General features: G+C 38.1%; 2 protein-coding genes across 12 annotated transcripts in view; one reads left to right on the top strand and one right to left on the bottom strand.

Moving 5' to 3' along the window:
- ELAPOR2 (endosome-lysosome associated apoptosis and autophagy regulator family member 2) overlaps positions 1-25529 on the top strand; it is a 745385-nt gene that overhangs the window by 399094 nt on the left and 320762 nt on the right. The window lies entirely within an intron of this gene.
- GRM3 (glutamate metabotropic receptor 3) overlaps positions 1-25529 on the bottom strand; it is a 246747-nt gene that overhangs the window by 210661 nt on the left and 10557 nt on the right. The gene's annotated exons all lie outside the window — the stretch shown is intronic.

Raw genomic sequence — 25529 nt, 5'->3', positions numbered from 1 at the left:
AGAGCGTAGAGGGGAGAAATTAGGAAACAATATTAATTTTATTAGGAACAAAAATATAGGCCCGGCATTTGCTAAAATCACATAATTCAGAGGTATTTAAGATTAATTTTGCATCCCACTATGTGCTTGATAGTGTGCTAACTTCAACAGATAAGGAGATGAGAAAAAAGTTATTTACCCTTGAGTATTGAAAAGCTGGTGAAGGATTGATACTTGAGGATACATAGTTACCATGCAAGGAAGTAAGTAGTGCTACTAAAAATGGTTGCAGAAACACGTGGAAAGGAGCATGTAGGAAGCTGAGGGATTAAAACAAAAAACTTATTTTGGTTTGGGTGACATTAGATTTAAGTAGGTTTTAAATTTTTTTTTTTTTTTTTGGCCAAGAAATAAAAGGAAAGATATTTTGTATTTCACTCAGAGGTCTGAACATATTTCATGAAGGCTGCATTTGAGATAAACCTTGAGGGATGAGTAGGATTTTTGAAGGAAGTGATGGGAGAGTGTATATTTTGTCCTGAGCATAATATAAGCAATGGAAATACAGACTGTCTTCTGAGAATGGGGAGTTGTCAAGTGCTGAAGGGAATTAGAAGATGAGCATGGAAATGTAAATTAGGACCACCCAATGAAGGAGCTTGAAGGCTTGAATAACTCAGTAGGAAATTGGGAGTCACTGAAAACTTTAAGCAGGGGAAAAACATAATTGGAGTAGAAGTTTAGGAAAACTGATTTGAAAGTTGGGTGTAGAATGGGGAGCCTGGGATAAACTAAGCTGGAAAATCTGACAAGTTAAGGACTCTAGTGATATGATACTTAAGTGGAAATAATGTCCTGGAACAGAATGATGACTGAAGAGGTGGGAAACAGGAATGGATTCAAAAGGCCCTTTGGGAATAGAACCAAGTGGATTTTTTGATTTAAAATGTGGGCGCAGAACTTGTTTTAGCTTTCCAAGGCCATATAACTGGGCATATGGGAACATGAGACTTCCATTAGAAGACATAGGAAAGTCATGAGGAGGTGCTGGTCGATGAGGTAGGGTGTGATTATTTTGAGGGGCACCTGTACATTCTGTAGAATTGCCTCACAGACATTTGGAAATGTAAACATGGAGTTTGGAAGGGAGATGAGAGATACAGCCCCAGAAGTTATCAGTTTAGAAGTTAATAGTTGAAGCCACAGGGGTTGATAAGATTCCCAACTGAGTGAGTTTATTATGAATTCTTTACCCTATTTGAGTTGTGACATCCTTGGAGAATATGATGAAAGCTATGCATCTTCTTGCCAGAAAAATGTGCAAACACATAGACACAAAATTTTGTAGACCTTAGTTTCAGATTTCCTGGTACCAAAAGAAAAGAGAATGGAGGAAAGAACTTGGTAAAATACTTAGATGAAGGGGACAAAATCGGGAAAAGATGACACAGCAGTAGAAAACAAACCAGGGTGATGAGGATGGTTTAAAAGATGATTTAAAGTAACTAGTGCTACAGAGTGTTTCAGGAGCCTTAGAACTGAGGAGAAGTTCTTGGACTTGGTGATCATTGGATTAGGAGTTCATTGTTAATGTAGGACTAGGAAGACATCATTCAGTAGAGTGGTGGGGAAAGAAACCAAATGACAGAGAGCTAAGAAGTAATACAGTGTTAGACTAAGTGGAGATAATAAATGGAGAGACTAAGTAGCTCTGCTCTTATATTATGTTTAAAGGTAAAAAGAGAGCAGTGAGTTGAAGGAATATGCAGTTCCAGGAAGAATTTTTGATATACTTTTAAAACATTGGGCATGTTTATAGATGGAAGGGAAGGAGATGGAGAAGATATAAGAAAAAATTTGATGATCATTAAGAAATTTCAATTATTATTTCAAAAATGTTTACCTGTGCAATGTTACTACCAATTATGGTTGCCCTTTTGGAAGACGAAATAAGGATCATACCACAATGATAGTCACTCACAGCTAAGTCTTGTAAGGATCCACTTATGGGGCACAAGGAAACTTTGGAAAACAGAATTGTGTAAAGAGGAGTAGGCAAGTGTGAGGATCTTCTTGCTCTAGACCCAGCAGACGTGTTCCTACAAAAGAGAGATGTAACATGGACAGGTGTTGAACAGAGGTGCTCTCAGCAGTGGAGTCAACTGTTGTGTCTCCGTGCTCTTGGTTGTCAATACTTGTTCTTTCCCTGGTTTGTAATGTCATGTTTCTCAACCTTGGCTGTTCATTGGAATCATGCTTTGAATAATATCGATGCCTGGCCCCCAACCCCAGTGGTCCTGATTTTTAATCGTCCTTGGGTGGGGGGGGAGTGTGTGGCCATGGAGATTTTTTTTTTAATTAATTAATTAATTAATTTATGGCTGTGTTGGGTCTTCGTTTCTATGCGAGGGCTTTCTCTAGTTACGGCGAGCGGGGGCCACTCTTCATCGCGGTGCGCGGGCCTCTCACTATCGCGGCCTCTCTTGTTGCGGAGCACAGGCTCCAGACGCGCAGGCTCAGTAGTTGTAGCTCACGGGCTTAGTTGCTCCGCGGCATGTGGGATCTTCCCAGACCAGGGCTCGAACCCGCATCCCCTGCATTGGCAGGCAGATTCTCAACCACTGCACCACCAGGGAAGCCCCCCATGGAGATCTTTTGAAGGTGTTGCTAACATGCAGCTAATATGGAAACCACTGCTTCAGCATCTTCAGTTTGGACTTCAGTTTCTCCACTGGGGAGGAGAGCCTCCATCTAGGTATTTTCCAAAAGTTGCTTGAGGAAGGTATGGATGCTAGTGACGGTCTTGAGAGCCTCAGGAGACGCCATGGAGAATACACTCACTTCCCTGGTGTAGAAAGATGAGATTTTTGTTTCCATATTTCACCTTTTACCCAGCTTAATCAAGGCTTTTCAGCCATGATTGTGAAGAAGCAAGCACTAGCAATAGCTTAGTCTTTAGACATTTGTAAAATTCATGTTCAAGAAATATCCAGTGGATAAGGCAAGGCTCCCAGGAGACAGGCTTCCTTCTTTTTCTGAAATCACCACTTGGTGATTAACCAGGATGCAGAAAATCCACCGTGGTTTGCTCTGAGTACAGCGTGGACAGTCTGTATGTGACAGGTAGGAAGGCGTCTCTTCTTCAGCAACAGTTATTCTTCCAGAGCGAATCTATTTTCAGAATCTATTTTCAGGGTAGGTGTACGCTAGGCCAGTAATTCACTTCCCTCTCCTCTCTCTAAGATTTACTGCTCTCTAAAGAAGAGGTCATTGGCAAGTGTGAGAATTGTCCAGGGATTATGTGAAGTTGCAAAGTGAATGCCTCATTAGCATGTGAGAGAAAAGCCCGAACAAGAGCATCAAAGGGTGTTAAACCCATCCAGCGGGGTGGGGAAAGGGTGATTGGAACTCATTTAAACCGTTTTAAAGCCAATATGAATGAAAGGAGGATTATTTCCCTGATAGTTAAAACTTGGGCCCGCGTGTGACTGGAGGTGTGTACATTTTCATGTGAAAACAAGCTTGCTGATTACCTAACTTGGTTCATAACTGATGGCCTATATGATAAAAAATATTTTGTCATTTCAGCTGTTTTTTGGGAACCAGAAGAACCCTAAGAAAGCAGTAGTAGGGAAAAAACTTGCCAGGAGAATATTTGAAGCAGCATATTATAACATGCCCCTGTTATTAGCATGGTGGACAATTGAAATCACCAAGACATGCAAAAACAGATCAACAACAACATGGCAGGCAGACCTGAGTCGAGAATCTAATGAAGTCACTTGCCTTTAATTTGTGTCTATAAACCAGGCAAAAAAAATTTCACCAAACAGGGTCAGACTTGGAGGGTTGGGGGAATGGGAGTGGGGGGAAGGAGGGGAGGTATGAATGAAAAATACAAATGGGAAAAGAAAGGCTCTGATGAGCCACCAAAATTTCCCTCCAAGCCATCAATTTGTCTCCCTCCAGTGTCTGCTTAAAGAGCCTGCTGTTTACTGGTTGGGTGAAAGTGACGGAAAGGTTTGGTGGCTAATTGGAGCTTGCAATCAAAAAGCAATGCCAATTGTTATAACAGACTTCATACCTTTGTGTTCTCAGGAGCAGAGCACTTGAGGAGCTGAAAGCTGCCTCAAAGTTTCCTGGAGGTTTGGGCTTAGGAAGAGGTGGCTTTGATATAAAGACTGGGGCCAAGGTAAAAGAGTGATGGGTAGCCCATTGCTTTGGGCATACTCAGTTTTGCCTCTGCTATCCCTACTCTGGGGGAGCATCCTCAGAGAGCAGAATAAAGCAGCCTGAACCTCCACTCTCCCCAAAGGTGGCTGAAATGTTAAGCTGTTGCTCTATTGAAAAATAGGTCACATCAATGATATGATGGGTTAAAACTTTGCTAAATGTCTACTGAAATAACCTTCCTCTACCTGATGAAATCAGAAAAATGCGGCTAGCACAGCAGGCTAAGGAGAATACTGAAGGATAAATTAGGATTCTTACTGTGATGTGCACTGGTTTTTCTTAACTAAAAGCAAAGTACTCACTACTTGATATCATATATCACAAAACATAGGTATTTCCCCCTCTTTCTGCTTTAAGAACCTGGTTGAATCATCCACTATCCTCTGCCCTTAATGCTGTAACAATCTGGGCCAGTCAGGCAACTCTACTATTCAGGTCAGATGTGAACGTACTGCCTTGTTAGTTACCTGGGATATGTGGAACATCAGTTATTTTACAAAACAATTTGGAGGGATTTTGACATATGCACTAGAGAAGATCCACTAGTCTTTGATTTGATAAGTTTCTTCCTGCTGCCTCCTTCCTGTCAGAGGTACTGAGCTCAAAAAGAGATCAAACTTCCGGAAAGAAATACGCTTTACATAAATGTTCCTACTCGTATTATTTCATTGTCTCCTATGACAACCTTAGCGTCAAAGATTTATTCTGGGTAGTTAAGTTATACAACAAAATATCTGGTGTGAATTTTGGCAAGAAATCCACTAAGTGGATCACTTGCCAGGAACAGGTATCCATATGGAATAAACAGCAGTAATGAGAGTAGGTAAGAGTATGCCCGTCAGGGGGGCTGCAACTCTGAATTCATTTCCTAATTTGCCCTGATAAAATATCATTAAACTCACCAGTGCCTTCATCTTATCGTTTTAGTAAAATGTGCTTCATGAATAAGCTAATTTTCTCATTAAAAAAACCCCAAAATAGCTGGTTTGGATACTACAGTTCATTAGAAAAGAGGGGTTCTGAAACTTGAAGGGCTATTGGGGAATGAGAATAAGAAAGAAAACAAAATTAGCTCCAAAAAAATCAAGTTCTGTCTTCCAGTGAGGGCTATTCACTTCTAAATATAAAACCCCTCATTTAGCATTGCTCAGGTTTTAGATGGAAAAAAAAGGAAACCACAACCATATTGATGATTATACATATTAGCTGTAAAGAGCTTATTTGAGTTTTCTTAAGGTTAATTGTGTTAAGCTGAGAGGCGATGTTTTGGGAATAGAGTCGTGTTTTTGGCTGTAAAGAAGCGGTGTGATTTCTTGAAGCATCTTTCCATTTGCTTCCATGAATAAGACATTTTCTGGAGTTAGTATAGAGAAAAGAAAAGCTAATCAGATCATTGTGCTTGTGAGATGCAAGAGTCTTTCTCTCTATAAAATGGGTTATTAATTCCCCAAATTTTATCCTAGCTTCCTCTGCCTATTAAGTGAAGCTTAAAATCACTAAGGAATTATTTGACTTTCAATATCTATGCTTTTGTTAAAATACGTTTCAACTTGCTCCTGTAATTAACATTAACATCAAGTTCTCATTTCTGACTTCACACCTCTCAGAAAGTAAAGATTACAGTACAATTTCTATAAAAATGATTAGAGGCTAAAGAGTCTTCATAAAATGTGAATAACAGAAAATATGTCTAACAGCCCACGTTATTGTTAGCCCTCAAACTTGTTCTTCCTAAGATTTTGCCGAATATAAGTACCGTCTGACACTCTGAGTTAACATTTAAAAATACGCATTAGTTTCATAATCACTGCAGTGCAGAAGTTATTAAAGCTACAGCAGTTCAGCCTGAAAGCAGCCAGGAAATATTCTGCATTATTATGCTTTCTCCACCAAATGATAATTTATATGAAATCTTCATTTTCTTAAACTTAGATCACACATATAATCTTCATAAACATAAGAAATAGAACATATGGTTTATAGAGAAGACTATAAAATTCATAGAGGGATCTGTATAGAAAATTCCAAAAAGATAAGTGGAAATCATTTGAGGAATGAGTCTATTTTAATTAATATCCATACAGGCTTATCAAAAGAAAGTTGAATTAGATGGGTAGTGGGGTCCTGTTACTATTAGAATGAAGAGTAAGAATCTTATGTGAGTGGATATTACTCTCGGGGCAGAGATGATTCAGCCTTGGTAAGATTCAGCTAACATTTAATGGGCACCTACTAAGTGCCAGGCCCTATCAGGTATTTTTATATTTGTTACCTTCCTTGATCTGAACAACCTTGTGAGGTAGACAGTATATTGAGTTTTGGAGAGATTCAGTATACCTTTCAGGATAGCACAATTTACAAATGATAGAATCGGTATTCACAGCAGGTTCTCCCAGCATCAAGTGTGGAGCTCATCTTCCTCACTGTGTTTTCTCTCTTAAATATATTCAGTTTGGTAACAGTGGAAGAAAACAGAAGTACAAAATTGATTTCCTCATGTATCGGATAATAGTTTGACTAATGAAAAATGTGTCCTTCTAAGCAGACTTTAACAGCTACCATAATCAATACTGATACTGAGAATAAAATTCTTGCACTGTAAGATTCGGTAGACTTATTGTGAAGTCTTAGCCATCTTTCCCAGAGAGTTGAGGGAGAGAAACATGAAAGTTTATCTTTGTAATATAGTATTTTAAAATCAGTCACTCTCATTGGTGTTTGTATGATGCTAGCCAGGCCTCCCCAAGGTTAATGCTGTCACTGCCCCTCAGTCATTAAGAGCGGAATTTATGATACGTGTGACTTTGTGTTTACTAGTTCTCTGGTATCAGGAGAAGGTGAGTACGTTGTTGAATCTTGCAGTTGTGTTGGTGATTCACCCTTGATGGGCTTCTCAGCCAACTGCAACTTTCATCAGCTTGCACCATACTTGTGCAGGCTGTGCTGGGTAGAGATGATCTTGTCATCCCTTTTGGATGAGCCTCGTGTAGCTTCTGAATGCACTGTTTGTTCCCAAATCCCTAGGACACAATGGATATTCAACAACAATGGCTTGTTTCTTTTTAGTGTGTGAAAAACAATTGAGATAAACAATGTCTAGAATCCGATCTCTATTTCGAATGCATAAATAATTTCAAGCCTTCCGTAAAAGGAATGATAGATTGCTGTCATAGTGGGCACTCGATAAATCCTTACTGATTGATTGCTTGATTCATTGTGAACAACTGTCTAAACATCAAGATGGTATCTAATATCCATAACCCATGTATCGCCATCCTTTCACTTTTTAACTACTAAACTTTTTCTCCAAATCGTTCTACTTCTCATCATGTCAGCATCTGCCATCTTTGCCCAAACTACCGTCTTCTGCATTCTGCACAGTTACAAAAGTCCCGTAACAGGTCGATCTGTATCCAGTCTGACCCCTCAGACCTCAATCCATTCATCCATTCTCCAGATTCCAGTGAGCGCTTTTTTTTAAAATAAAAGAATGAATGGCCCCACTTCTGCTTTAAGTGCTTGACTGATTTCCCACTGTTCTTAGGATAAGGAACAACCCTCAGCATATACCGCGCTGCTGCCTATTCTCAGCATTTTAGTCACCTTGACCTTTCAGTTTTTCACAGAAGCCACACTTTCACTTTCACAGGATTTGGTATCCTGCTCAGCCTACTGATTACAATTTGATCTCCTCTCCTCTTCCCTTACTCCTCCTCCACTTGTCAATTCTTTCATGGGAGTCTGACTTCTGTGATATCAAACCCTCTTATGTGTTCCCACAGCATTGCATATCTCTTATTTTTAGCGTGCATTGCCATTGCAATCTTATGTTTCTTGGAGACATTTGATTGATCCCTCTCTCCCCCACTAGATAATAAGTTCCTCATGGCCTGAACTTGAATGGCTTACCCTTACTCTAAGCCTAAAATCTTATATACAAAATTCTAAACCATATTTATAAAGCCTTTTGATCTGGCCCCAGTACTACTTCAATCTCCTCTTCAAGGAATTATGTCATATAATTCAGTCAATCTGAAAACAGTATTGATATATTGTAATCACACAATATATTGTATTTATTGAAGAGCTACAGATTTCCTTTCGACCCACATTCTCCTCCAGCTACTATTTCATTTCCTTGCCCACCATTACTGCAAAACTGTAGGAATGAGGTGTAATCACTGTTTCTACTTCCTCAAATCCAATTTTCAACTCAGTCTTCTCCAAACAGTTTTCTGTCTCCCTACTCCACGCTAATTTCTAATGGCTTTTAAGATGCTAAACACACGGATCTCAATCGTTTCTAGGATCAAGATGCCAAAACATTGGTCCCATACATTTTCTCAGCTAAGTTGCCCTCCCAAGCCGCATCAGCACAGTTTTCCACTGCCGCCTTCTGGGAAAACTTTCCTCTCTTTGTTTCGATGATCACCACTTTCTCTGGCTTGCCTCTTACCTCAGTGACCACTGCTTCAGTGTATCTTTGGTCCTTTTTTTTTGTGTGATCTGTAAATAGCAGTCTCTAGGACTTGGTCTGAGATCCTCTATTTTCCCCTATTTACATTTATTACTCCACGTGATATTGTTGGTAAAATGGTCTCTGCCATCAGATAAGTAGTTTACAAATACATTTTGAATTTCTAGTGAGAGGTTTTTGAGCATTTGCAAAACAAAAAAATACTGTTTAACTTCATTTGTTGTATTAAAATATATTTCTTCATACTAGCCCAAAATCTGAGGCCGTTTTTGGATTTAATGTGCTGCTTTAACTCAACAGAGTAAAAACTTCAACAAAGATGGGAGACTCTAGTAAAGCATCTGAATGGAGAAGTTCAGTTTAGAGACAAAAGGCTAGTTTTGGCTCTCATGACTATTGGGGGTTAGATGGGCTGATGATAAAGTACAAAGGCAAGGATACATTAAAAAATAATTTAATATTAGAATATGTGCAGAAAGTAATCACTGAGAAGGTTGTATTTCATAAGAAGTTTATATCTTCAAAAATTCATCTTTAAGATAAAGGTTACTCAGGAGACGTTCTTTAACAGTATCACAAAAATTGTTGGGTATGTGACAGGAATGTTTGAACAAAAGACTGAAATACCAAGACTCTTAAATATACACACCTTAGCTATGCATGAAGTTAAGTATTAAAATAAAATTTAAAATCATTAGCATTTATTAATTTCCTCTTTATGGTACAAAGGCAACCACTACAGAAGAATATTAAAACTTTATCACTGAATTATGGCAATATACCCTGTCAGTCAACATAAGCAACTCATTATAATTCAACACATATTTATTGAGGGCTCATTGTGTCCAAGGTGTTTATTCTTACATTTCTTCCTCCAGCCTATCATTTATTCATTCAACAATCATTTACTATTTTTAAGGCATTACTATAGACTCCAGCAATATAGAAATGACCAGGTTATGGCTTTCCCTACAAGAAATGTATAGAGATTAATAAGACACTGTTCTTATTTTCAAGCAGGGATAATGAAGGTATTGAGAGACAATTTCTGACTCTGGTAATGAGGTGTTTCAAAGCAAGTGATTTTGGATTTTGAAAGTATATGGAAGAAAAGAGTTTATCATTCCATTTGTAGCAAAATGTGAAGCATTTAAAAGTAAATTTGGTTAAGATATTTGCAGTTATTATAGAACATATAGTTTATAAGATAGGCAGTTAGCGTGCTTGCAACTAATGTATTTCCGTAGCTCTGATGCCCTTCATAATAAGATTCACCATGAATTTAAGAACAACTTTTGGAAAAAAAATTATTACATAAAGTATGCACATAAATTGAATTTTATCACAGTTGTAGAAACATTAAACTGTGAAAGGAAAGTGCCTCTTTTGCTTTATGGAGGAATTATAATAGATAGTAAGTCAATTTACTAGCTAGTTGGTTTCTAGCCTCAGTTGACTTATTGATTGGGTTAACGATTTTTGATAAGTCATTTAAAAAACACACTTTGCAATGAATTTCAGAACAACATTGGCAGCAAAAATGCTTTTTATTTTGTGAAATTCAAACTGGTCCAGGTACAATTTCCAGTGCCATTTGATTTAGATTCCTTTGTTTTTTTAATTGTCAGAGAATACTGTGCCTCCTTAATTAGACCGAATTCTTTCTAACCTCAGGAAAAGAACATTAGAAAATATGGTTCTTTGAGTCTACATTCCATTGAGTACATCTTGAATTTTTTAAAATCCTGAGTATATGGTCGTTAATAAGTTAGACGCTATCCATGTGACTTATTTTAAGTTCCACACATAGGACCAGAAGGTCAAATGTACAGATCCCCAGCACTTATTGCAGGGTCAGGCGCCTACAGAAGGTGCTTAGTCCAAGTTTCTGGGAAGAATAGATTGATGTGGCAAAAATATACTAAGTTAAAGTAAATGGAGGCAGTTGTACACATACCAAGATATCACGGACTCGACCCCCAGAGCATTTCCTCAGCTGTCATCTTTGTATTTTACATTGCAACATGTTTTTCTCTATAAAAGCATTAAGCAAACCTTGGTACTAAGAAAACAGGAAAGGTACTTTGTTTGGGGTGACTCTTAAGCCTCTGGCATTGTTTCAGGGAAGCCCAAGGAAGCAGATCCAGTCCCGATAGCCTTTATTGACTAATTTTTCCTGAAATATTAGATGAAAGACTATGATGCCACTCATACTTAAATAAAACTTAAAATGTAGAGTTTTATAATTGTAAATAAAGATCTTTGAGGGCAAGGACCATTTTTTTTTTTTTGTCTTTGTTTGCCAGTGCCTAACCTAGTACAAATTCAATATATGTGCTTAATAAACAGTTATTGAATGGATGAATAAAAATGTCATGGTTAAATGAAGGAAGCTATAGAATTAGCATCATAAGGGTAATATTAACTAACTGAAATGGTATGTGCATGCATGGAAATATCCAATTTGAGGAAGTTAGAATTGTAATGCTCTAATTTTAACTATCACAGTTAGTACTTAGCAGTGTTGCTATTTATCAGCAAATGCTCAAACCTCCTTTTTGCTAGACCTGCATGGACTAGTTGATATACCAAAAATAGACAAAAGTTTCACTAAGTGCTTTTATAATCAAAGCAACTGATGAATCCATGTAAAGCACAAGCCTGATACACCTTCATTGATGAGCAAGTTTGGATTTTGTCGTCAGACTTCTGATGTCACCAGGATTGTTCTCAGGCATTATTTAAAATCAAATGATCAAAATAAAGATTTTTTTCTAGCGTTCTATTTTTTTCTATTATCCCTTTTACTGATGGATTATTTTGTTCAGCTTTCCCTCTTTGTTTGTTTTGGGAATTAGGGCTTTCCAATGAGCCCATGCAGTGTGAAGAACTACCTCTAGATACTGAGTTTACATTACAAACAAGCAAAAATTCCCAGTCTGTCAGAGATCTCCTCCTAGGATACAAGGGAAAGCAAAGTTCAGCTAAACTGCACAATTAATTCGCGATCACTTCTGAATAGAGAGAAAAGGTTGCTTTAAGCTGTTCTGTTCTCCTCCTAGGGATTTAAGGTCAGTTGCAAAAAGCAAAATTACTATTCTTTCAAAGCTGTCTCTCTTGATTTGTATTCCTGTAATTATCTCCTCTGGACCTCTTCCTCTTTAGCTTGTAAACTCAGTTTAATAAATCAATTCAAGGATTAGATACACGTAAAGATACCTACTCTGAGAGCTGGACGGACAGGAAAAGGAATAAAGTAGGACCGTTTCCTTTGCTTGACCACTGGTTTCACCCATGTATCAATTATTTTTGTTTTACACAAAAGAATCTGAGATCTTTTCTTTCTCCCAAAAATAAGAGAAGTGATTTTTTTCTTTTTTCAATTCTCTCTCGCTAATTAAAAGATTAAAAGCATTGTCACTCTGCCTTTTCAAGGAGTGGGCAAGTTCTAGAAATCAAAAGAACAAATTATTTGTAAAGAAATAAGGCCTTAGAAGTGGTTCTTTTAGTTTTAGCTGACTCTCAAGCTACTGGAATTAGAAGGTTTTAGGTGAAAATAATAAATGTAAACAGTTAAACATATTCTGTTAATAGTATTAGCAAATTGGGCCAATATCTGACTATACTACTGATTTTTATTTCTTACAAAGAGCTCAGAATGTTACCAGGTTTTGTATTGTTTTTCAAATCAAGGAATAGAAGGTAGTTATTCCAAATGTTTTTTGCATATTATACATTTTAATTTGGGGATGATTTCACTAAAGAAGCAGTATAGTCAACTGGTCAAATTCATGAGCTAAAACTGCTGGGTCTAAATCCTACCTATGCTGTTACTCTGTAAACTTGTGTTAGTGCCTCAGTTTCCTCCTCTGTAAAATGGGAATAATAATAGTACCTACCTCATATGGATGGCTATTCTGAGGATTAAATGAGTTCATATAACTAAAGCAAATAAGCAGTACCTAGCATACAGTAAGAATTCAATAAAAGTTATTGTTATTCACAGTTGGCTTCTAATTCTCCTAAAAATGCTGTAGAGAATATGTGTGTGAGCCACATTTATTTTATTTTTGAGAAGTATTGTGAGCGAGATTGCACTAAATGGAACACCTTGAGGTGTTATTCACTGGAGCTGGTGGAAATTAGTATTACCAAATGAGATTTCTGCATCCTCTTTTATGAAAATGTCTGAAATGTGTTTCCATTTATGAGAGTTCTGGGGAAGAGGAAATCTGCCTGGAAGGTGACTTTCTTGGGAAGTTTACTCAACTCTCAGTTTTTATGGTTATTTTTCTCTATCTCTTTTTTACCCAGATCTCACTGTTTAAGGTGAAGTAAAGAGGAGAAAGGTTTGCAGAATGAGGACAGATTGAGGAATAGGGAAACATATCACTAGCATTGTTATTAATGATTTTGCTACATATTTATTTTTTAATTGACGTATAGTTGATTTACAATGTTATGTTAATTTCTGCTGTACAGCAAAGTGACTCAGTTATACATATATTTACATTCTTTTTTATATTCCTCTCCGTTATGGTTTATCCCAGGACATTGAATATAGTTCCCTGTGCTCTACAGTAGGACCTTGTTGTCCATCCATTCTATATGTAATAGTTTGCATCTACTAACCCCAAACTCCCAGTTCATCCCTCCAATGACTTTCCTATCTAAACAGCAATTAAAATATAAATTTATAAACAGGACCCACTGAGTTTTTGAGTATAGTAGGATACTGATTCTGACTTGGGATGCTGAATTCCGTCCTCATTATTGACAAAGGTTACTTGTAGGAACTATACGACTAAAAGGAATTTTAAAGATCAGTATCCGATTTTTAAAGTGAGGACAATGAGCTCCAGAGTGATTTAATTAAACCCCTACTCCGTTGATTCAATAAATATTTATTGATCTTCTACTATGTGTGATTTGCTCTGCTGGGTAACAGAGATACAGCTGTGAATAAGCAGGCGTGGTCTCTGTCTTTTTAGTCCTTACAGACCCCAGTGGGGAAATAGACGATTATCGTAAAGCATGATGAAGAGAAGTACAGGGAGCTTGTGGAGTACCTAGCAGCAAGAACTAACCTATTACACTCTAGGTGGTCAGAAGTGATATAGAATTCTAATTAAGCCCTGAAAATTCAAATTGAGTGTGCCCAGGCTCTGGGAAGTTGCCCAGCTATGGGAAGGCCTGAGGAGAGAGAGGGCAAGGCATTGAAGCCATTCAGTTTGATGGAAAGAAGAGGAGTGAGTTGAAAAGGATGGGACAGAAAGCTGGAGACATATGCAGATCGTAGTGGGCCAGGTAAAGCGTGTTTTGATTAGCCTGAGGGCAATGGAAAATCTTTGGAGAGTTTTAAGCAGAGGGAACCATGCTCAGATTTGTATTAAGATATTTCCAGCTCTAGCCTGGTGGATGGATTTAGAGGGGGAAGACAAAAGTCAAGGAGGCTGGGGAGAGACCATGGTGGCTTAATGTGCTGTCTGTGGGTAAATGCTATCAAATCATAGCCATGTAGAAAATACTGATTTCATTTCTAAGTCTTGTTTTTAAGTAGTCAGTACTTTGAATATTACATTTTTTCCACCCAAGTTCCTGAAAAATAGCCTTTTAACCCTCCCCGCCTTTCCCTTTATTAAACCAGGGATTTGATATTGCATGACCCCCTTTCTATTGTAGAAGGAGAAAGATGATTAGCTTAATTGTTTTGGCTGGACTTTTTCACCCAACAGCTAATTCTTACCTACCAGGCACTATTTATCTTTGTGTCAGATTCATTCTGTGTTTTCTATTCCCGTTGCCGCTGCCCTAGTTTAGGCCATCATTACCTGAACTGTTGCCATAATGACCCAACTCATCTCCCTGACTCCCAAACCTTTATTTCCTCATATTTATCTTCACATTGTGCTTTAAGATTCCTCTGGTCAAATGCTTTCAGAGGTTTTCCTTGGCCTACAGGAGAAATGTTAGCCATTGTTCCATATGCTCTCAGAGCTTCACCTCCCCCTGGCCTGCATACACCCTACTCTTCAACTCAGTCAGGTCACACACTGCTCCCCCAAGAGCTCCCCCTCACCACCTCTCTACCCTTGCATAGGTCTACAGTGGCTGTCTCCACTTTCTGAAATCTTAACCATTTTTCAAGGTCCAGCACAGAAGCAAATTTTTCACATGGTACTTTCTATTGTTATGCCAACCACAAGTGTTATTACTCACTCAAGGGTTTCACGGGTGAGCTCCTGAATTTTCCTGTTACTTTAGTTACATATATGTATAGCCCATCTCTTTTATAAGATTATACATTCTTAGGAAGACACGGTAACTTTTTCTTCTCTGTATCCTCCTCGGTACCTTGCCCAGTGCCTTGAAAACAGTGGACATTCAGTAAGGATGTATTTAATTCAATTGATGTCACTTTTCATGCCAAAATTTGAAATTTTTATATGGCATTATTTTGTTTGGGATGCAAAGTGCCTTTAGGAAAATGGTATAATTTATGGATTAAAATTAATATTTTAACAGTAATTCTTATTTTTAAAGTGTGAGATATGGAGGGGAGAAATTAATGTTAATATTTCAGCATGGAAGATACCCAGTGAGGAGAAAAAAGTCTCACCACACACACACACACACACACACACACACACACACACACACACACACACACACACACTCTTCTCTCTATCAAAGAGAGAGTAAGCCGTAAAAATCTGGGGGCCCAGAGATTGTGGAGCTTGTTAGATAAGAACTTATTTCCCATGTCTCCTGTCTATGGCCACCCTTCCCCCTCCATCTTTGGAAGAGTCAGAACTTGAGTTGGTAAGAGGGGCAAGAAAGGGTGGAAGAGAATCTTAGGAGCCTTGGTGCTTTCTTTCTGAACTTCTGACCTGAAATAGGCTCCTTCTGGGGACAGAGAGGAGATCCAACTCTAAAGTTCAAAGTTTTATTTATTATATTGGTTCAGGCATACTAAGTTTGCAAATGGAGACTCCTTTGCAATTAAGGTTTCTTGTTTTATTACATCAGCGTGTAATATAGCTTACTGAATGCATTTAAAAGGGGCAATGCGAAACATAATTAATTTGCCTTCTGATTTTATTCTACAAATTGCTGTTCTATCTACCTATGACTCAGGACAGAACAGTATTTCACGATTCAAGCCCCCAGATGATGAGGATCACATGAATATTTTGGAAAAACTTTGACTTGGTAAGACACATGAAAACATCATTAGTATGAACTTAGATGAGGTGAGATTTTTAATTGGCCTTAAAGTTTCAGTTTGTAGAAAGGAAGAAGAAAGTGCATTCTAAATGAAGTTCTGACTTACAAAGATACTCAAAGTTCTCTTTTGTGGGAGAAATCTGAGTAAAGAAATCCGAGTAAAGGAGAGGCTCATATTGAGGAAGAAAGGTTGGAAATATACATTAGGACAAGATCTTTGCTTGTAAAAGATCTTGATGGCCAAGCTAGGAAGCTCTAACTTCCTTTTTAAGTAATGAGTTTATCTTTATTGCCTTTTAAACCAAGGAATGGAATGGCAAAGTCAGTTATTCATCAAGATCTGGTAGTAATGTTGCCTTTTCCAACTTCCCCCCTTTTCTTACATCACATCATTATATTTTCTCCATAGCGCCTTAGTTCCCTTCTTTATTGTCTGACTCTCACTATTTAGTGGAAGCTGAATGAAAACAAAAATACTTCTAAATTTTATTTTTGGTTGTTCACTGCTGTAACATCTGTAGAATAGAGAGTGGACACATAGTAGGCACTCATTAAATATCTGATAAGTAAATAATACATGAAGAGGGGGAGATTGGAGGAGATAACGTGTTGGAGAAGTTTGAGAGGCAAGTGCTGATAACCTGGGTTAAGGTTTTGGCAGTAGTAGGAGAGAAAAGAACACAGTGTACAGATGAATTATGAAGGTGGAATTAGCAGAGAACCAAACAGAATGGAAACGTCACAGGCAATTCCAAGACTTGGAACCGTCTTTCTGGGAAAATGATGGTGTCCCTTCTAGAATCTGGAAATCGAGGGTAGTGATGGGTTTTTAGCTTTGGCTAGATTTATTGCGTCAGTGGGAGAGTCCCGGGGAAGCGCCATTATCAGGTATAAACACTGTAACCATCACAGAGGGTGAGGAAGCAAGGCTCTGCAAGGGACACGGTGTAGATTTCAGCAATTGGACATTTTTGTACCTGCCACAGTCTATGTTTTAAAAATGCAAATGTTTTGTAATGATTGGGAGAGTTGGGGGGTGTGGTCTATTTTTTATTGCTTTTCTCTTCAGGAAATCTGTTAAGTGTGGAAAAACAGTGAACAAAAAGTTGGCCTAGACCCCCTAGGAAGTAAAGCTCGTGGTCCCGCCTAAGCGTCCCCCTCCCCCCTGCTGCCCGCCTCTCCTTCCCCTCTCCAGCATTTTTCCCACGTGGCTCTGAACGCTGCTTAGGAAACTATCTTTGGCAGTGTTTGTGAGGATTGCTAGCTTCAGCTAAGCAACCAGTCACTTGAATGAAGTAGAAGCTGAGCGGAGAATGTATAAGAAGTTGCCAAATGAAGTTTTGTTTTGTTTTGTTTCATTTGCTCCAGCTCTGCAGATCCGGAGGGCAAAGGGGATGACTGTGACCAAACAACGTTTCCCCACATCCCCTAGCTCACAAGGATCTAGTTCCGAAGACAATTTGAGTTTTAAGTGTGCAGTTACCAAACTAGAAGCATTTCTATTCTCAGAAATAGAAATAGCGTTTTCCTTGATGATCCTCTTCCAACACCAGTAACTTCCCTTTCTAACATCTCAGTATTGCCGTTACAAAATACAGCATAAAAGGTCAAAAATGAGGAAGTTTCCTAATAAGAATATCCGAAAGATAGGTATTGTACGTGTTTGCGTTCTCTTAGTGGAATTTCCTTTAGGTAATAGAAGAAAAATTCCTTTGCAGCGACAACAGTATGAGTTTTCCAAAAAATGAATCTATTCACCCAAGTCATGGAGACTGTGCTTTATTAGCTGAGCTTAATGAATTAATTAATTCTCAGGCTCACAGAATTTATTTGAGGCCACTGGTTAATCTAATTAGAGTGGACTTGCTGTGGGGAATAATTTTGTACCGTAAATCCCCACACTTCTGTGCACCAGATTCGTAAGTTGAAGCCCTATCCCCAGTGTGATGGTATTTGGAGATGGGACCTTTGGGAGGTAATTAGGTTTAGGTGACGTCATGAGGATGCGGGCTCCCGTGATGGGATTAGTATCTTTGTGAGAAGAGGAAGAGGAACCAGAGCTTGCTCTCTTTCTTCACCACGTGAGGACACAGTGAGAAGGTGGTCCTTCAGGAAGCGGGCTCTTACCAGGCGCCGAATCCGCTGGCACCTTGATCTTGGACTTCCCACTTTCCAGAAGTGGGAAGTCAATGTCTGTTGTTTAAGACACCCAGTCTATGGATGTGATTATAGCAGCCCAAGCTGACAAAAACACTAGTGTTTCTCAAACTTGAGTGTGCATAAGAGCAACCTGGGCGCATATTTAATACATGCATTCCTGAACCCCAACCTAAAGGAAATTAGTCTGGAATGCATCTGTCCCAGTATTCTTCATTTTAAGTAGACTTCAAGGTGATTCTGAGCTAGGCTTTTCTGGGCAATAATTTGATAAACACTATTTACAGCGAGGGGAGCGGATGATAGTTGTTTGCGCACCAACTGGGAGGGTGGGAAGGGAAGGGCGAAGGGGAACTGCTCTGAGTCTGTCTCTCACGGTTCTTTCCCTCCTACTTCATACATCCCAACCCTTTCCCTCTGAGGACCATACTTATCATCATTAGATGATACACCATCTAAGGTGTAGGTAGATAAACCCTACCTACACCACGTAGCAACAAATACACATTTAGAGTTTTAGAAGGAAAAAAAGTGGGGAGGGTAAACACTCTATAACACCTCAGTGGCTTTCCTAGCAGGGAGTCATTTGTTCAATAACTATAGGAAAGATTGTTTTCCTCTCAAATTTCTGCATCATGTTTGTTCAGGAAATCATAGCCATCGAAGGGCTTTACTTAGGCAAAATTGTGAAATAGGTTAAAAATTATAATTGTTCTTTCTGCCACTCTCCACCAAACTGGAAGAAGTTAGCTTTTCTGAAAAAAAATGAACCTTTAAATCCAATGTGTTGGAGGGTTGGTGAACTACATGGACCTATAAATATATAGTCAATTGTATTTCCTGGGTGAAATACTTTAGGTAAAATTCAGAGAACTTAAGGAACGAAGACAGGTACTGGAAGAGATTCTTTTGGAGGGAGTTGGGGATTTAACATTCTTTAAAACATCTCTCCCAAGGGCAGGCCTTGAGCAAAGTCTATGGAGGATATGTGTTAGGATCTAAGTCCCATGACTCGACTCCTTATTAATTCTGAAGGGAGGTATGGTCTGGCCACCAGTATATCTGGACTTGACAGAAATCACTGGGATTGATGCATTAGCAAGTAGAGGGTCTTTGCTTTTTTAGGAAAAATAAGATGCTTCAAAATAGAAACTGTTAATTATATTCTCCAGATCTCCTTTTCTCCTTGAGACATAAAAATTCCATTTCTGACCTTGTAGTGGCATCTCCCAAATTGGCATGTATTTTGACATATTTTGTGAAAGCAGTTTCTGCTATGTTATATTCACCAACACATGGTGCATGGAAACTGTTAAGCAAAATACACAATATTACTAATAATCTATCTGCTATGTATTATTAACAATCAGAAGAAACTGCCTCCACCAGATGGAGGGACAGATCTGTGATATCCATTTATGATTTATGTCCATAAAATACTCTAGGGCAAATCCCAAGTCAGAGAAAGACCTTCAAGTAAAGACTCCTATTTCAGCTCTTTGGTTGTCTGAAATGAAATACAAATTCATGCAACCAAGACAGCAGGTTTTCTGCCTGTGGGAAAGCACCCAGGTCAGAGAATCACGAGGTCTGTGGGTTTTCCCAGAGCCACCCTACTGACTGAGCCTTTGGAATCTCTGGCAGGTGGCTTTGCGTCTCTTGTTCTTAGGGTGTTTAAAATTTGAAACCCTCGAGCCCTTCCTTTTTCAAGCTGTTGTCTATATTATGAATAAATGCCCAAATGTGTGAAATGCTGAGAGTTTCTTAGATACAGATGAATGACTATTTCAGCTGGGTAAACAAATTTCAAATTTGTACTAGTCTACAAAACATTTTTACCAGCTCATTTTCTTGGTGGGAAGTAGTTAGGTCATAAAGAGAGAAATATCATCGTTTTACCCTTAACGAGCCGAAATGCTATTCACCGCCTGGCTGGCTATTTGTGAGACTGTATTCTTGCCACCTGGATTTAGTTGGGCAGATTGCAATATTCACTGAAATCAGGCCCTAGGAAGTATATTTCTCTCACATTTTCACACCTAATGTTTATTTCTCAGCTTGTTAATAAACCTATCATCTTCATAGACTTTTCTGATTCTCATTTTTCCCCCTTAGTTCTAGTTAACTGTAAATAATTTCTTAGTTTATTTCTTCTGTTTGTGTTTCTTCACCCTTCAGAAGAGATTGTGTCTCTCTGGGGGAGGAGAGAGGCTGCGCCTGTTGAATTCTGTTCCGGATTCCATTTCTCTCACCATGTCTGTCTGTCTGTCTGTCTCTCTGTCTGTCTGTCTCTCTTTTTTAACCAAAGTATGTTCCTCTACTTGGAGCTCAGAAAATATTTGGTGAATGAAATGAAGTCCCACATAAAACATAAATTGGGAGGCAAGGTAGCTTAGTAGTAAATAGAATAGGACCTGGGATAAGAAAGTAAGTTTTGAATTCTAGTTCTTGCCTTGTTAACTATCCGAGCTACAGAAAATGTATCTCTGGGCCTCCATTTCCTCTTCTATTAATTGGGGATCATAGCACCTACCTCATAGGGTTTTTGTGAGTATTAAATCAGGTAATGCAATGTTTCCGCAGAGGTCTCAGAACATGGCAATTTGTCAATAATTATCTATTATTATGACATTATGACAGTTTTATCACCTTACAGCATCTGGCACAGTGTCTCCATAGGGTGATAGAATATCTATATATGGAATTTAAAATCTAAATACATCTTTTAAGTGAAGGAACAGACTTTTTTGTTCAGTTGATAATTCCGGTAACATCTTCTCTAGAGTTTCAAGTTTGATTTTTGGAATACCTTCAACGTGTTTATGAGAGTTTGTGTGTGTTTTAATATTTTTTGTGTGTGTCCCCATTTGTATGTCCTGAATCTTGTTTTGCTTATACTAGGTGCTTAATAATATTTACTCACTGGTTGCTTCCCTATTAGCTACCTTTTCTTTAATGTAATCTCTTTTTACGGTAATCTAGTCAAAATGTTATACTCTTAATACTACTCCCATGCTACATATATGCAAGTTGTGATTTTTTTTCAAACTATGTGTCTAGTATCACGGCTTTGAAATTTTCTCTCTGTCTGGTGCATACCTATAGTCTTCCAACTGAATTTACTGAAATGTCGTGTGTGTGTGTGGTGGGTTGGCAAAGGCAATATTGTGCAGAGGCAATGATAGTGAAGTAAGTTCTAATAAGGACTAAACATGTGAGCTTTCTTTCGAGATACCTCGCTATATATGATTTTATTTCCAAGTATGATGCTTTCGTCTATGCTTATATAGATTCTCTTTGAATGTTTTCAAGATCTTTTTCTCTATTCTGTTCCTAAAAGCTCAGTGTACGATTTCCAGCTCAATAAAAAGATTACTCACTTGGTGGGGATATAATACATTCTGTGTAGACTCAGACTTCTTAGAATGCGTCTGTCCCAGGGAGAAGTCACAAGTATATTAATGGCCTACTTTTCGTATACCAAGAGAATCAATTTCCCCTTTGTTTCTAAGGAAAATCATTTTGAGGGTACTCACCACTCTGTGGTAAGTGGCACTATAAAAACACTTTGGGGCTTCAGAAGAGAGAATACTGGTTTTAAAGTTATTTGTTCCATGCTGTCTAAGTTTATCCCTCTAAAGCTATATTCAGTTTTGGAATGCCACTTCTGCTTTTTGTTTCCTTAACAATCCACGTAAATGTTTCTACTTACAATCTTAATGATCCCCAAGCAGTAAAGGAACAGCACTAAGTTGTGTTTTTAGCTGCTGATTCACCTCACTCTTGATTCGCTATTTTCTGGACTTGCCAAGTGTAACCCAGGAGCTGATTTCCTGATTCCTATCACTCTTCTACTGTCTGGCAGAACTTGCCTTTCAATGCTTGGGACTTGAAGAAACAGTTGAGTGGGTTGGTGAGTCTACCAAGATATTTGCTCGAGACTCTTAAGGAATCCTACCCAAGGATGTCTTGGAACCAGATTGTAAGTGAACAAAGTGAAAACCTGTTCCTCTCTTGTGGTTATTTCAGGCTTTTCTATTTTTAAAGTAACCTTCACATATGGTACCTCCATAGAAATCTAAATAGATTCCATATTGATGTATGCATGATTTGAGCTTACTTTTCATGATACAGCAGAGTGATAAATCCAAGCTTAATTCTGCTGGCTTTTCAGATTGTTTTAGTAGGAAGGGGCTGCTGTATTCTAACAGAATTGCTCTATCATGTTAATGTATGCATTTAACTATCAATATAGACACTATTATATTCCTAGCACATTCTATTAATTATGGAAATCACTTTCATTTCAATAGTTGAATTTACATGCCAACAGCTTCTGGGGCTCAGTGGAGCATCAGACCAGCATGTCACAGAACTCCCTTGTAATGTGGGCGTTGACAGGGTTCTGTTGACATCAAATTTGCAATGAAAATGTCTCATAAATGTGCATCCACATAGAACATTACTTATCTCAATATTCACGTAGGTCATGAGTGTCAGAGATGAAAAGTTTTCTCACACTTACATTACTAAAATAAATTATTGGGAATGTATAATCACACATATACATATGAATGACCTGAAAGATGTGTCTTAAATATTTAGAAAAGATGTGCAGATATAAAACTGTCACCTTTGTGTTCTCTCCCGTAACTCTATAAAGCTTTTGTATTTTACAAGTCGTGTATAAAGGGTGGATGAAGACTGTAAATCAGGCAAGAGAATGGACTGGTCCAGAGGGGTTATAATAGGGAATAAGTAACAAGATCAAATGGGACCAGAGGAAAATTAGGCTGAATATCACAACAAAGTTTTTGATAGGGAGAACTCTTAGACTGTGAAATAGTCTTTCAAAGGTGCTAGAAGAAGTCATTACGTGAGCCATTTAAAATCAGGCTGCACTGAAATACTCCAAAATATGGTGTGCTATGGGGACCAAGTCTACATTAGAAGAAGAAGGAGGGGGATGACCTAAGAGTTTCTACCTTCTCAATGATGACTATGATTGTACTCATTTTATGTGTACCGTCTTGGTAGATAATCTTCTACAATTTTATGCTACTTCTTGGGAGCAATTTCAACAAATTCATGTAATGCAGAATTGGATGCAGTTAGCAGAGTCTCTGGAGAGACAAAAATGCACACTAAACTCAGTGTAAAATAGCAAAGTGAGACAACTATGAGTAAACATTACTACTTTTTTGGGGAGTAAACCCTGGAGAAACAAGTCTTACCCTGGAACTCAGGCCATATTCAAACGTGCATAAATGCATACTGTGCTGGCTTTCAATGGAGATTAGGTAGTAATTTTCTTTTGTTTAATGGTATCTTGGGACCATGTTGAGTGCAGGACAACAAAATGAAACATTTCATCCCCAAGATAATGGGCTATATTTTGGCAGGAGGTAGCTACAACCCTGGAGAAAGAAATCAAGTACGATTTTGTGACTGATATCTATTAGAATGGACAAGAAAGAGAAAATGGTTTAATTTGATAAAAAGAGATTGACATAAAAGGAGAAAGAGAAAAAGTTACCCAGGGAAGTTGTAAAAATGTGATTGCTGGGAATCTTTCAAAATAAGACTGTCCTTGCTCTGTGTGGTTCTGGTTGATCACCTGTCATGAAGTAGAGAAGTGAGACAGGTGACCTTTTGCCAATTATCCTATTTCTTTCATTCAATAAAAATATTCATTTAAATTTGATAAAAAATAAAGATCACTGCATTTTATGCTATCTTTGCATCTGTTTAACTTACCAATTTTAATTGCAGTGACATAAAATCAGAGGTGGGCTCATTTTGATGTTTGGTAATTGTAGGGGTAAATCATCTGACTTACCCTCATTTCTTTTCATGTGTACACTGCAACTTTTAAAAAAGACCATAGAATATATTTTCATTATTTGTAATATTTTCTTTTTTTGTAGGCTTCCATACCTTTTCTCAATGTATTGATTAGATATTTCTGAAGTCTGAAAAATCCCATTCAATTAAATCAAGAGGTGACTCTCTCTCCCTGTCTCCAAATTTTATCTGTTCCTTTTGTTGGCATACTTTTCTGCAAGTTGAGTTTCACATTTCCTTGGCATGATTCTAGCTCACAGAACAAGAGGTTTTATGAGTAGGGTTTTGTTTTTGGGGGGGAGGGGCTTATCAATTCTAAAAGTTATTTTTACCATTTATCATTCTTTTTAGCCCAATGAATGTAGATACTATGAAATTTTCATTGTCTTATTTGTGAAAATATAAATTTCAAGACTTCTCCTGTTTCCATCCTGAGCACCTGTGTTACTCTGAACAGAAATCAAGACAGCCTTAGGGCAGGTCTATTCAAAATACCCAGGCACTCCTGCTGGGTGATCAGAACTTGAAAGGATGAACAGCTAAAACCTACAGGTGTGAGAAATCTTTGTAAATACCAGACACTCACATGATGGAAGGGAATAGATCACTTTATTAAAGTCTGGTGTATAATACTTCCAAAATCTATTCAAATTCTATTGGGCTGTTTTGAGGAAAATGTGCATAGCACTATAGAAGTATTAACAAATAGAGTATCCTAAACATCTTTGGTAGGAAGTGTGTAATCTACCTGAGTTTAGGGTATTGGCAGTCTAAATGTTTTTGTCATGCCTATATTACATATATTTACATGAACAATTAGAGTCCAGGTAACAGCCTTAAAATATGTGATCAGATAAACCAAAGCAGACTTAAATTTAGGAAAATGAATAATATTTCTCTACAAATCGATGCTTTTTTTTCTTCCAAAGAAACACAACATAGCTCTAATGAACACTTCTAAGATCATGTAGCACAGATAAATTTAAGCAAAGAAACTTAAAGTAATGAAGTGCTTCTGAGATCCTTAACTCACACTAATCTCAACTTTGAATATACTGATATGTAACTATCTCGCTGTGTATGTCAAACATATCACTATTCAAATAGCAGTATAAATAACTTTATTAGTAAATTAGCTGAGCACTTGAGCACAGACCATTAGAAGTATACAGTTTTATTGTTTGTTATTAAAATTTACAATGCTTTAAAATACTTAAAAGGCAAGGGCATGTCCCCTTAAGATATCTATCTGAGAATGCTACATCTTTGGGAATCTACATTTGCTAATCCAGGGAAGGAACTAGAAGGAAATCTAAATGCAATCCTTAAGAAACAAGCTTATTGGATATATTTCCTAGTCTATTTCTGGATCGCGAATCTCCCGCCCTCTCTGAGTTATCTCACTGTCAGATGAGAAACTGGAACAGGATCGATGAAGAGATAGGCTCCCCGTCTGGCTTTTCGATTTTTCGCTCAAGCCAAAAGGAGCAAAGGACATCGAGTTAGGGATCCCTGCCAAACGTGCTTGCAGGAGAGCAAACCTCTGGCCGCCTGTGGCAGCAGAGCGTCTCGCAGAAGCGACGGGGACCAGGACCCACTGACCGCTGCCCAC

The sequence above is a fragment of the Balaenoptera borealis genome, assembly GCF_965194805.1.
Source record: "Balaenoptera borealis genome assembly, chromosome: 7".
Lineage (NCBI taxonomy): Eukaryota > Metazoa > Chordata > Mammalia > Artiodactyla > Balaenopteridae > Balaenoptera > Balaenoptera borealis.
This window is presented reverse-complemented; position numbering and strand designations above follow the sequence as displayed.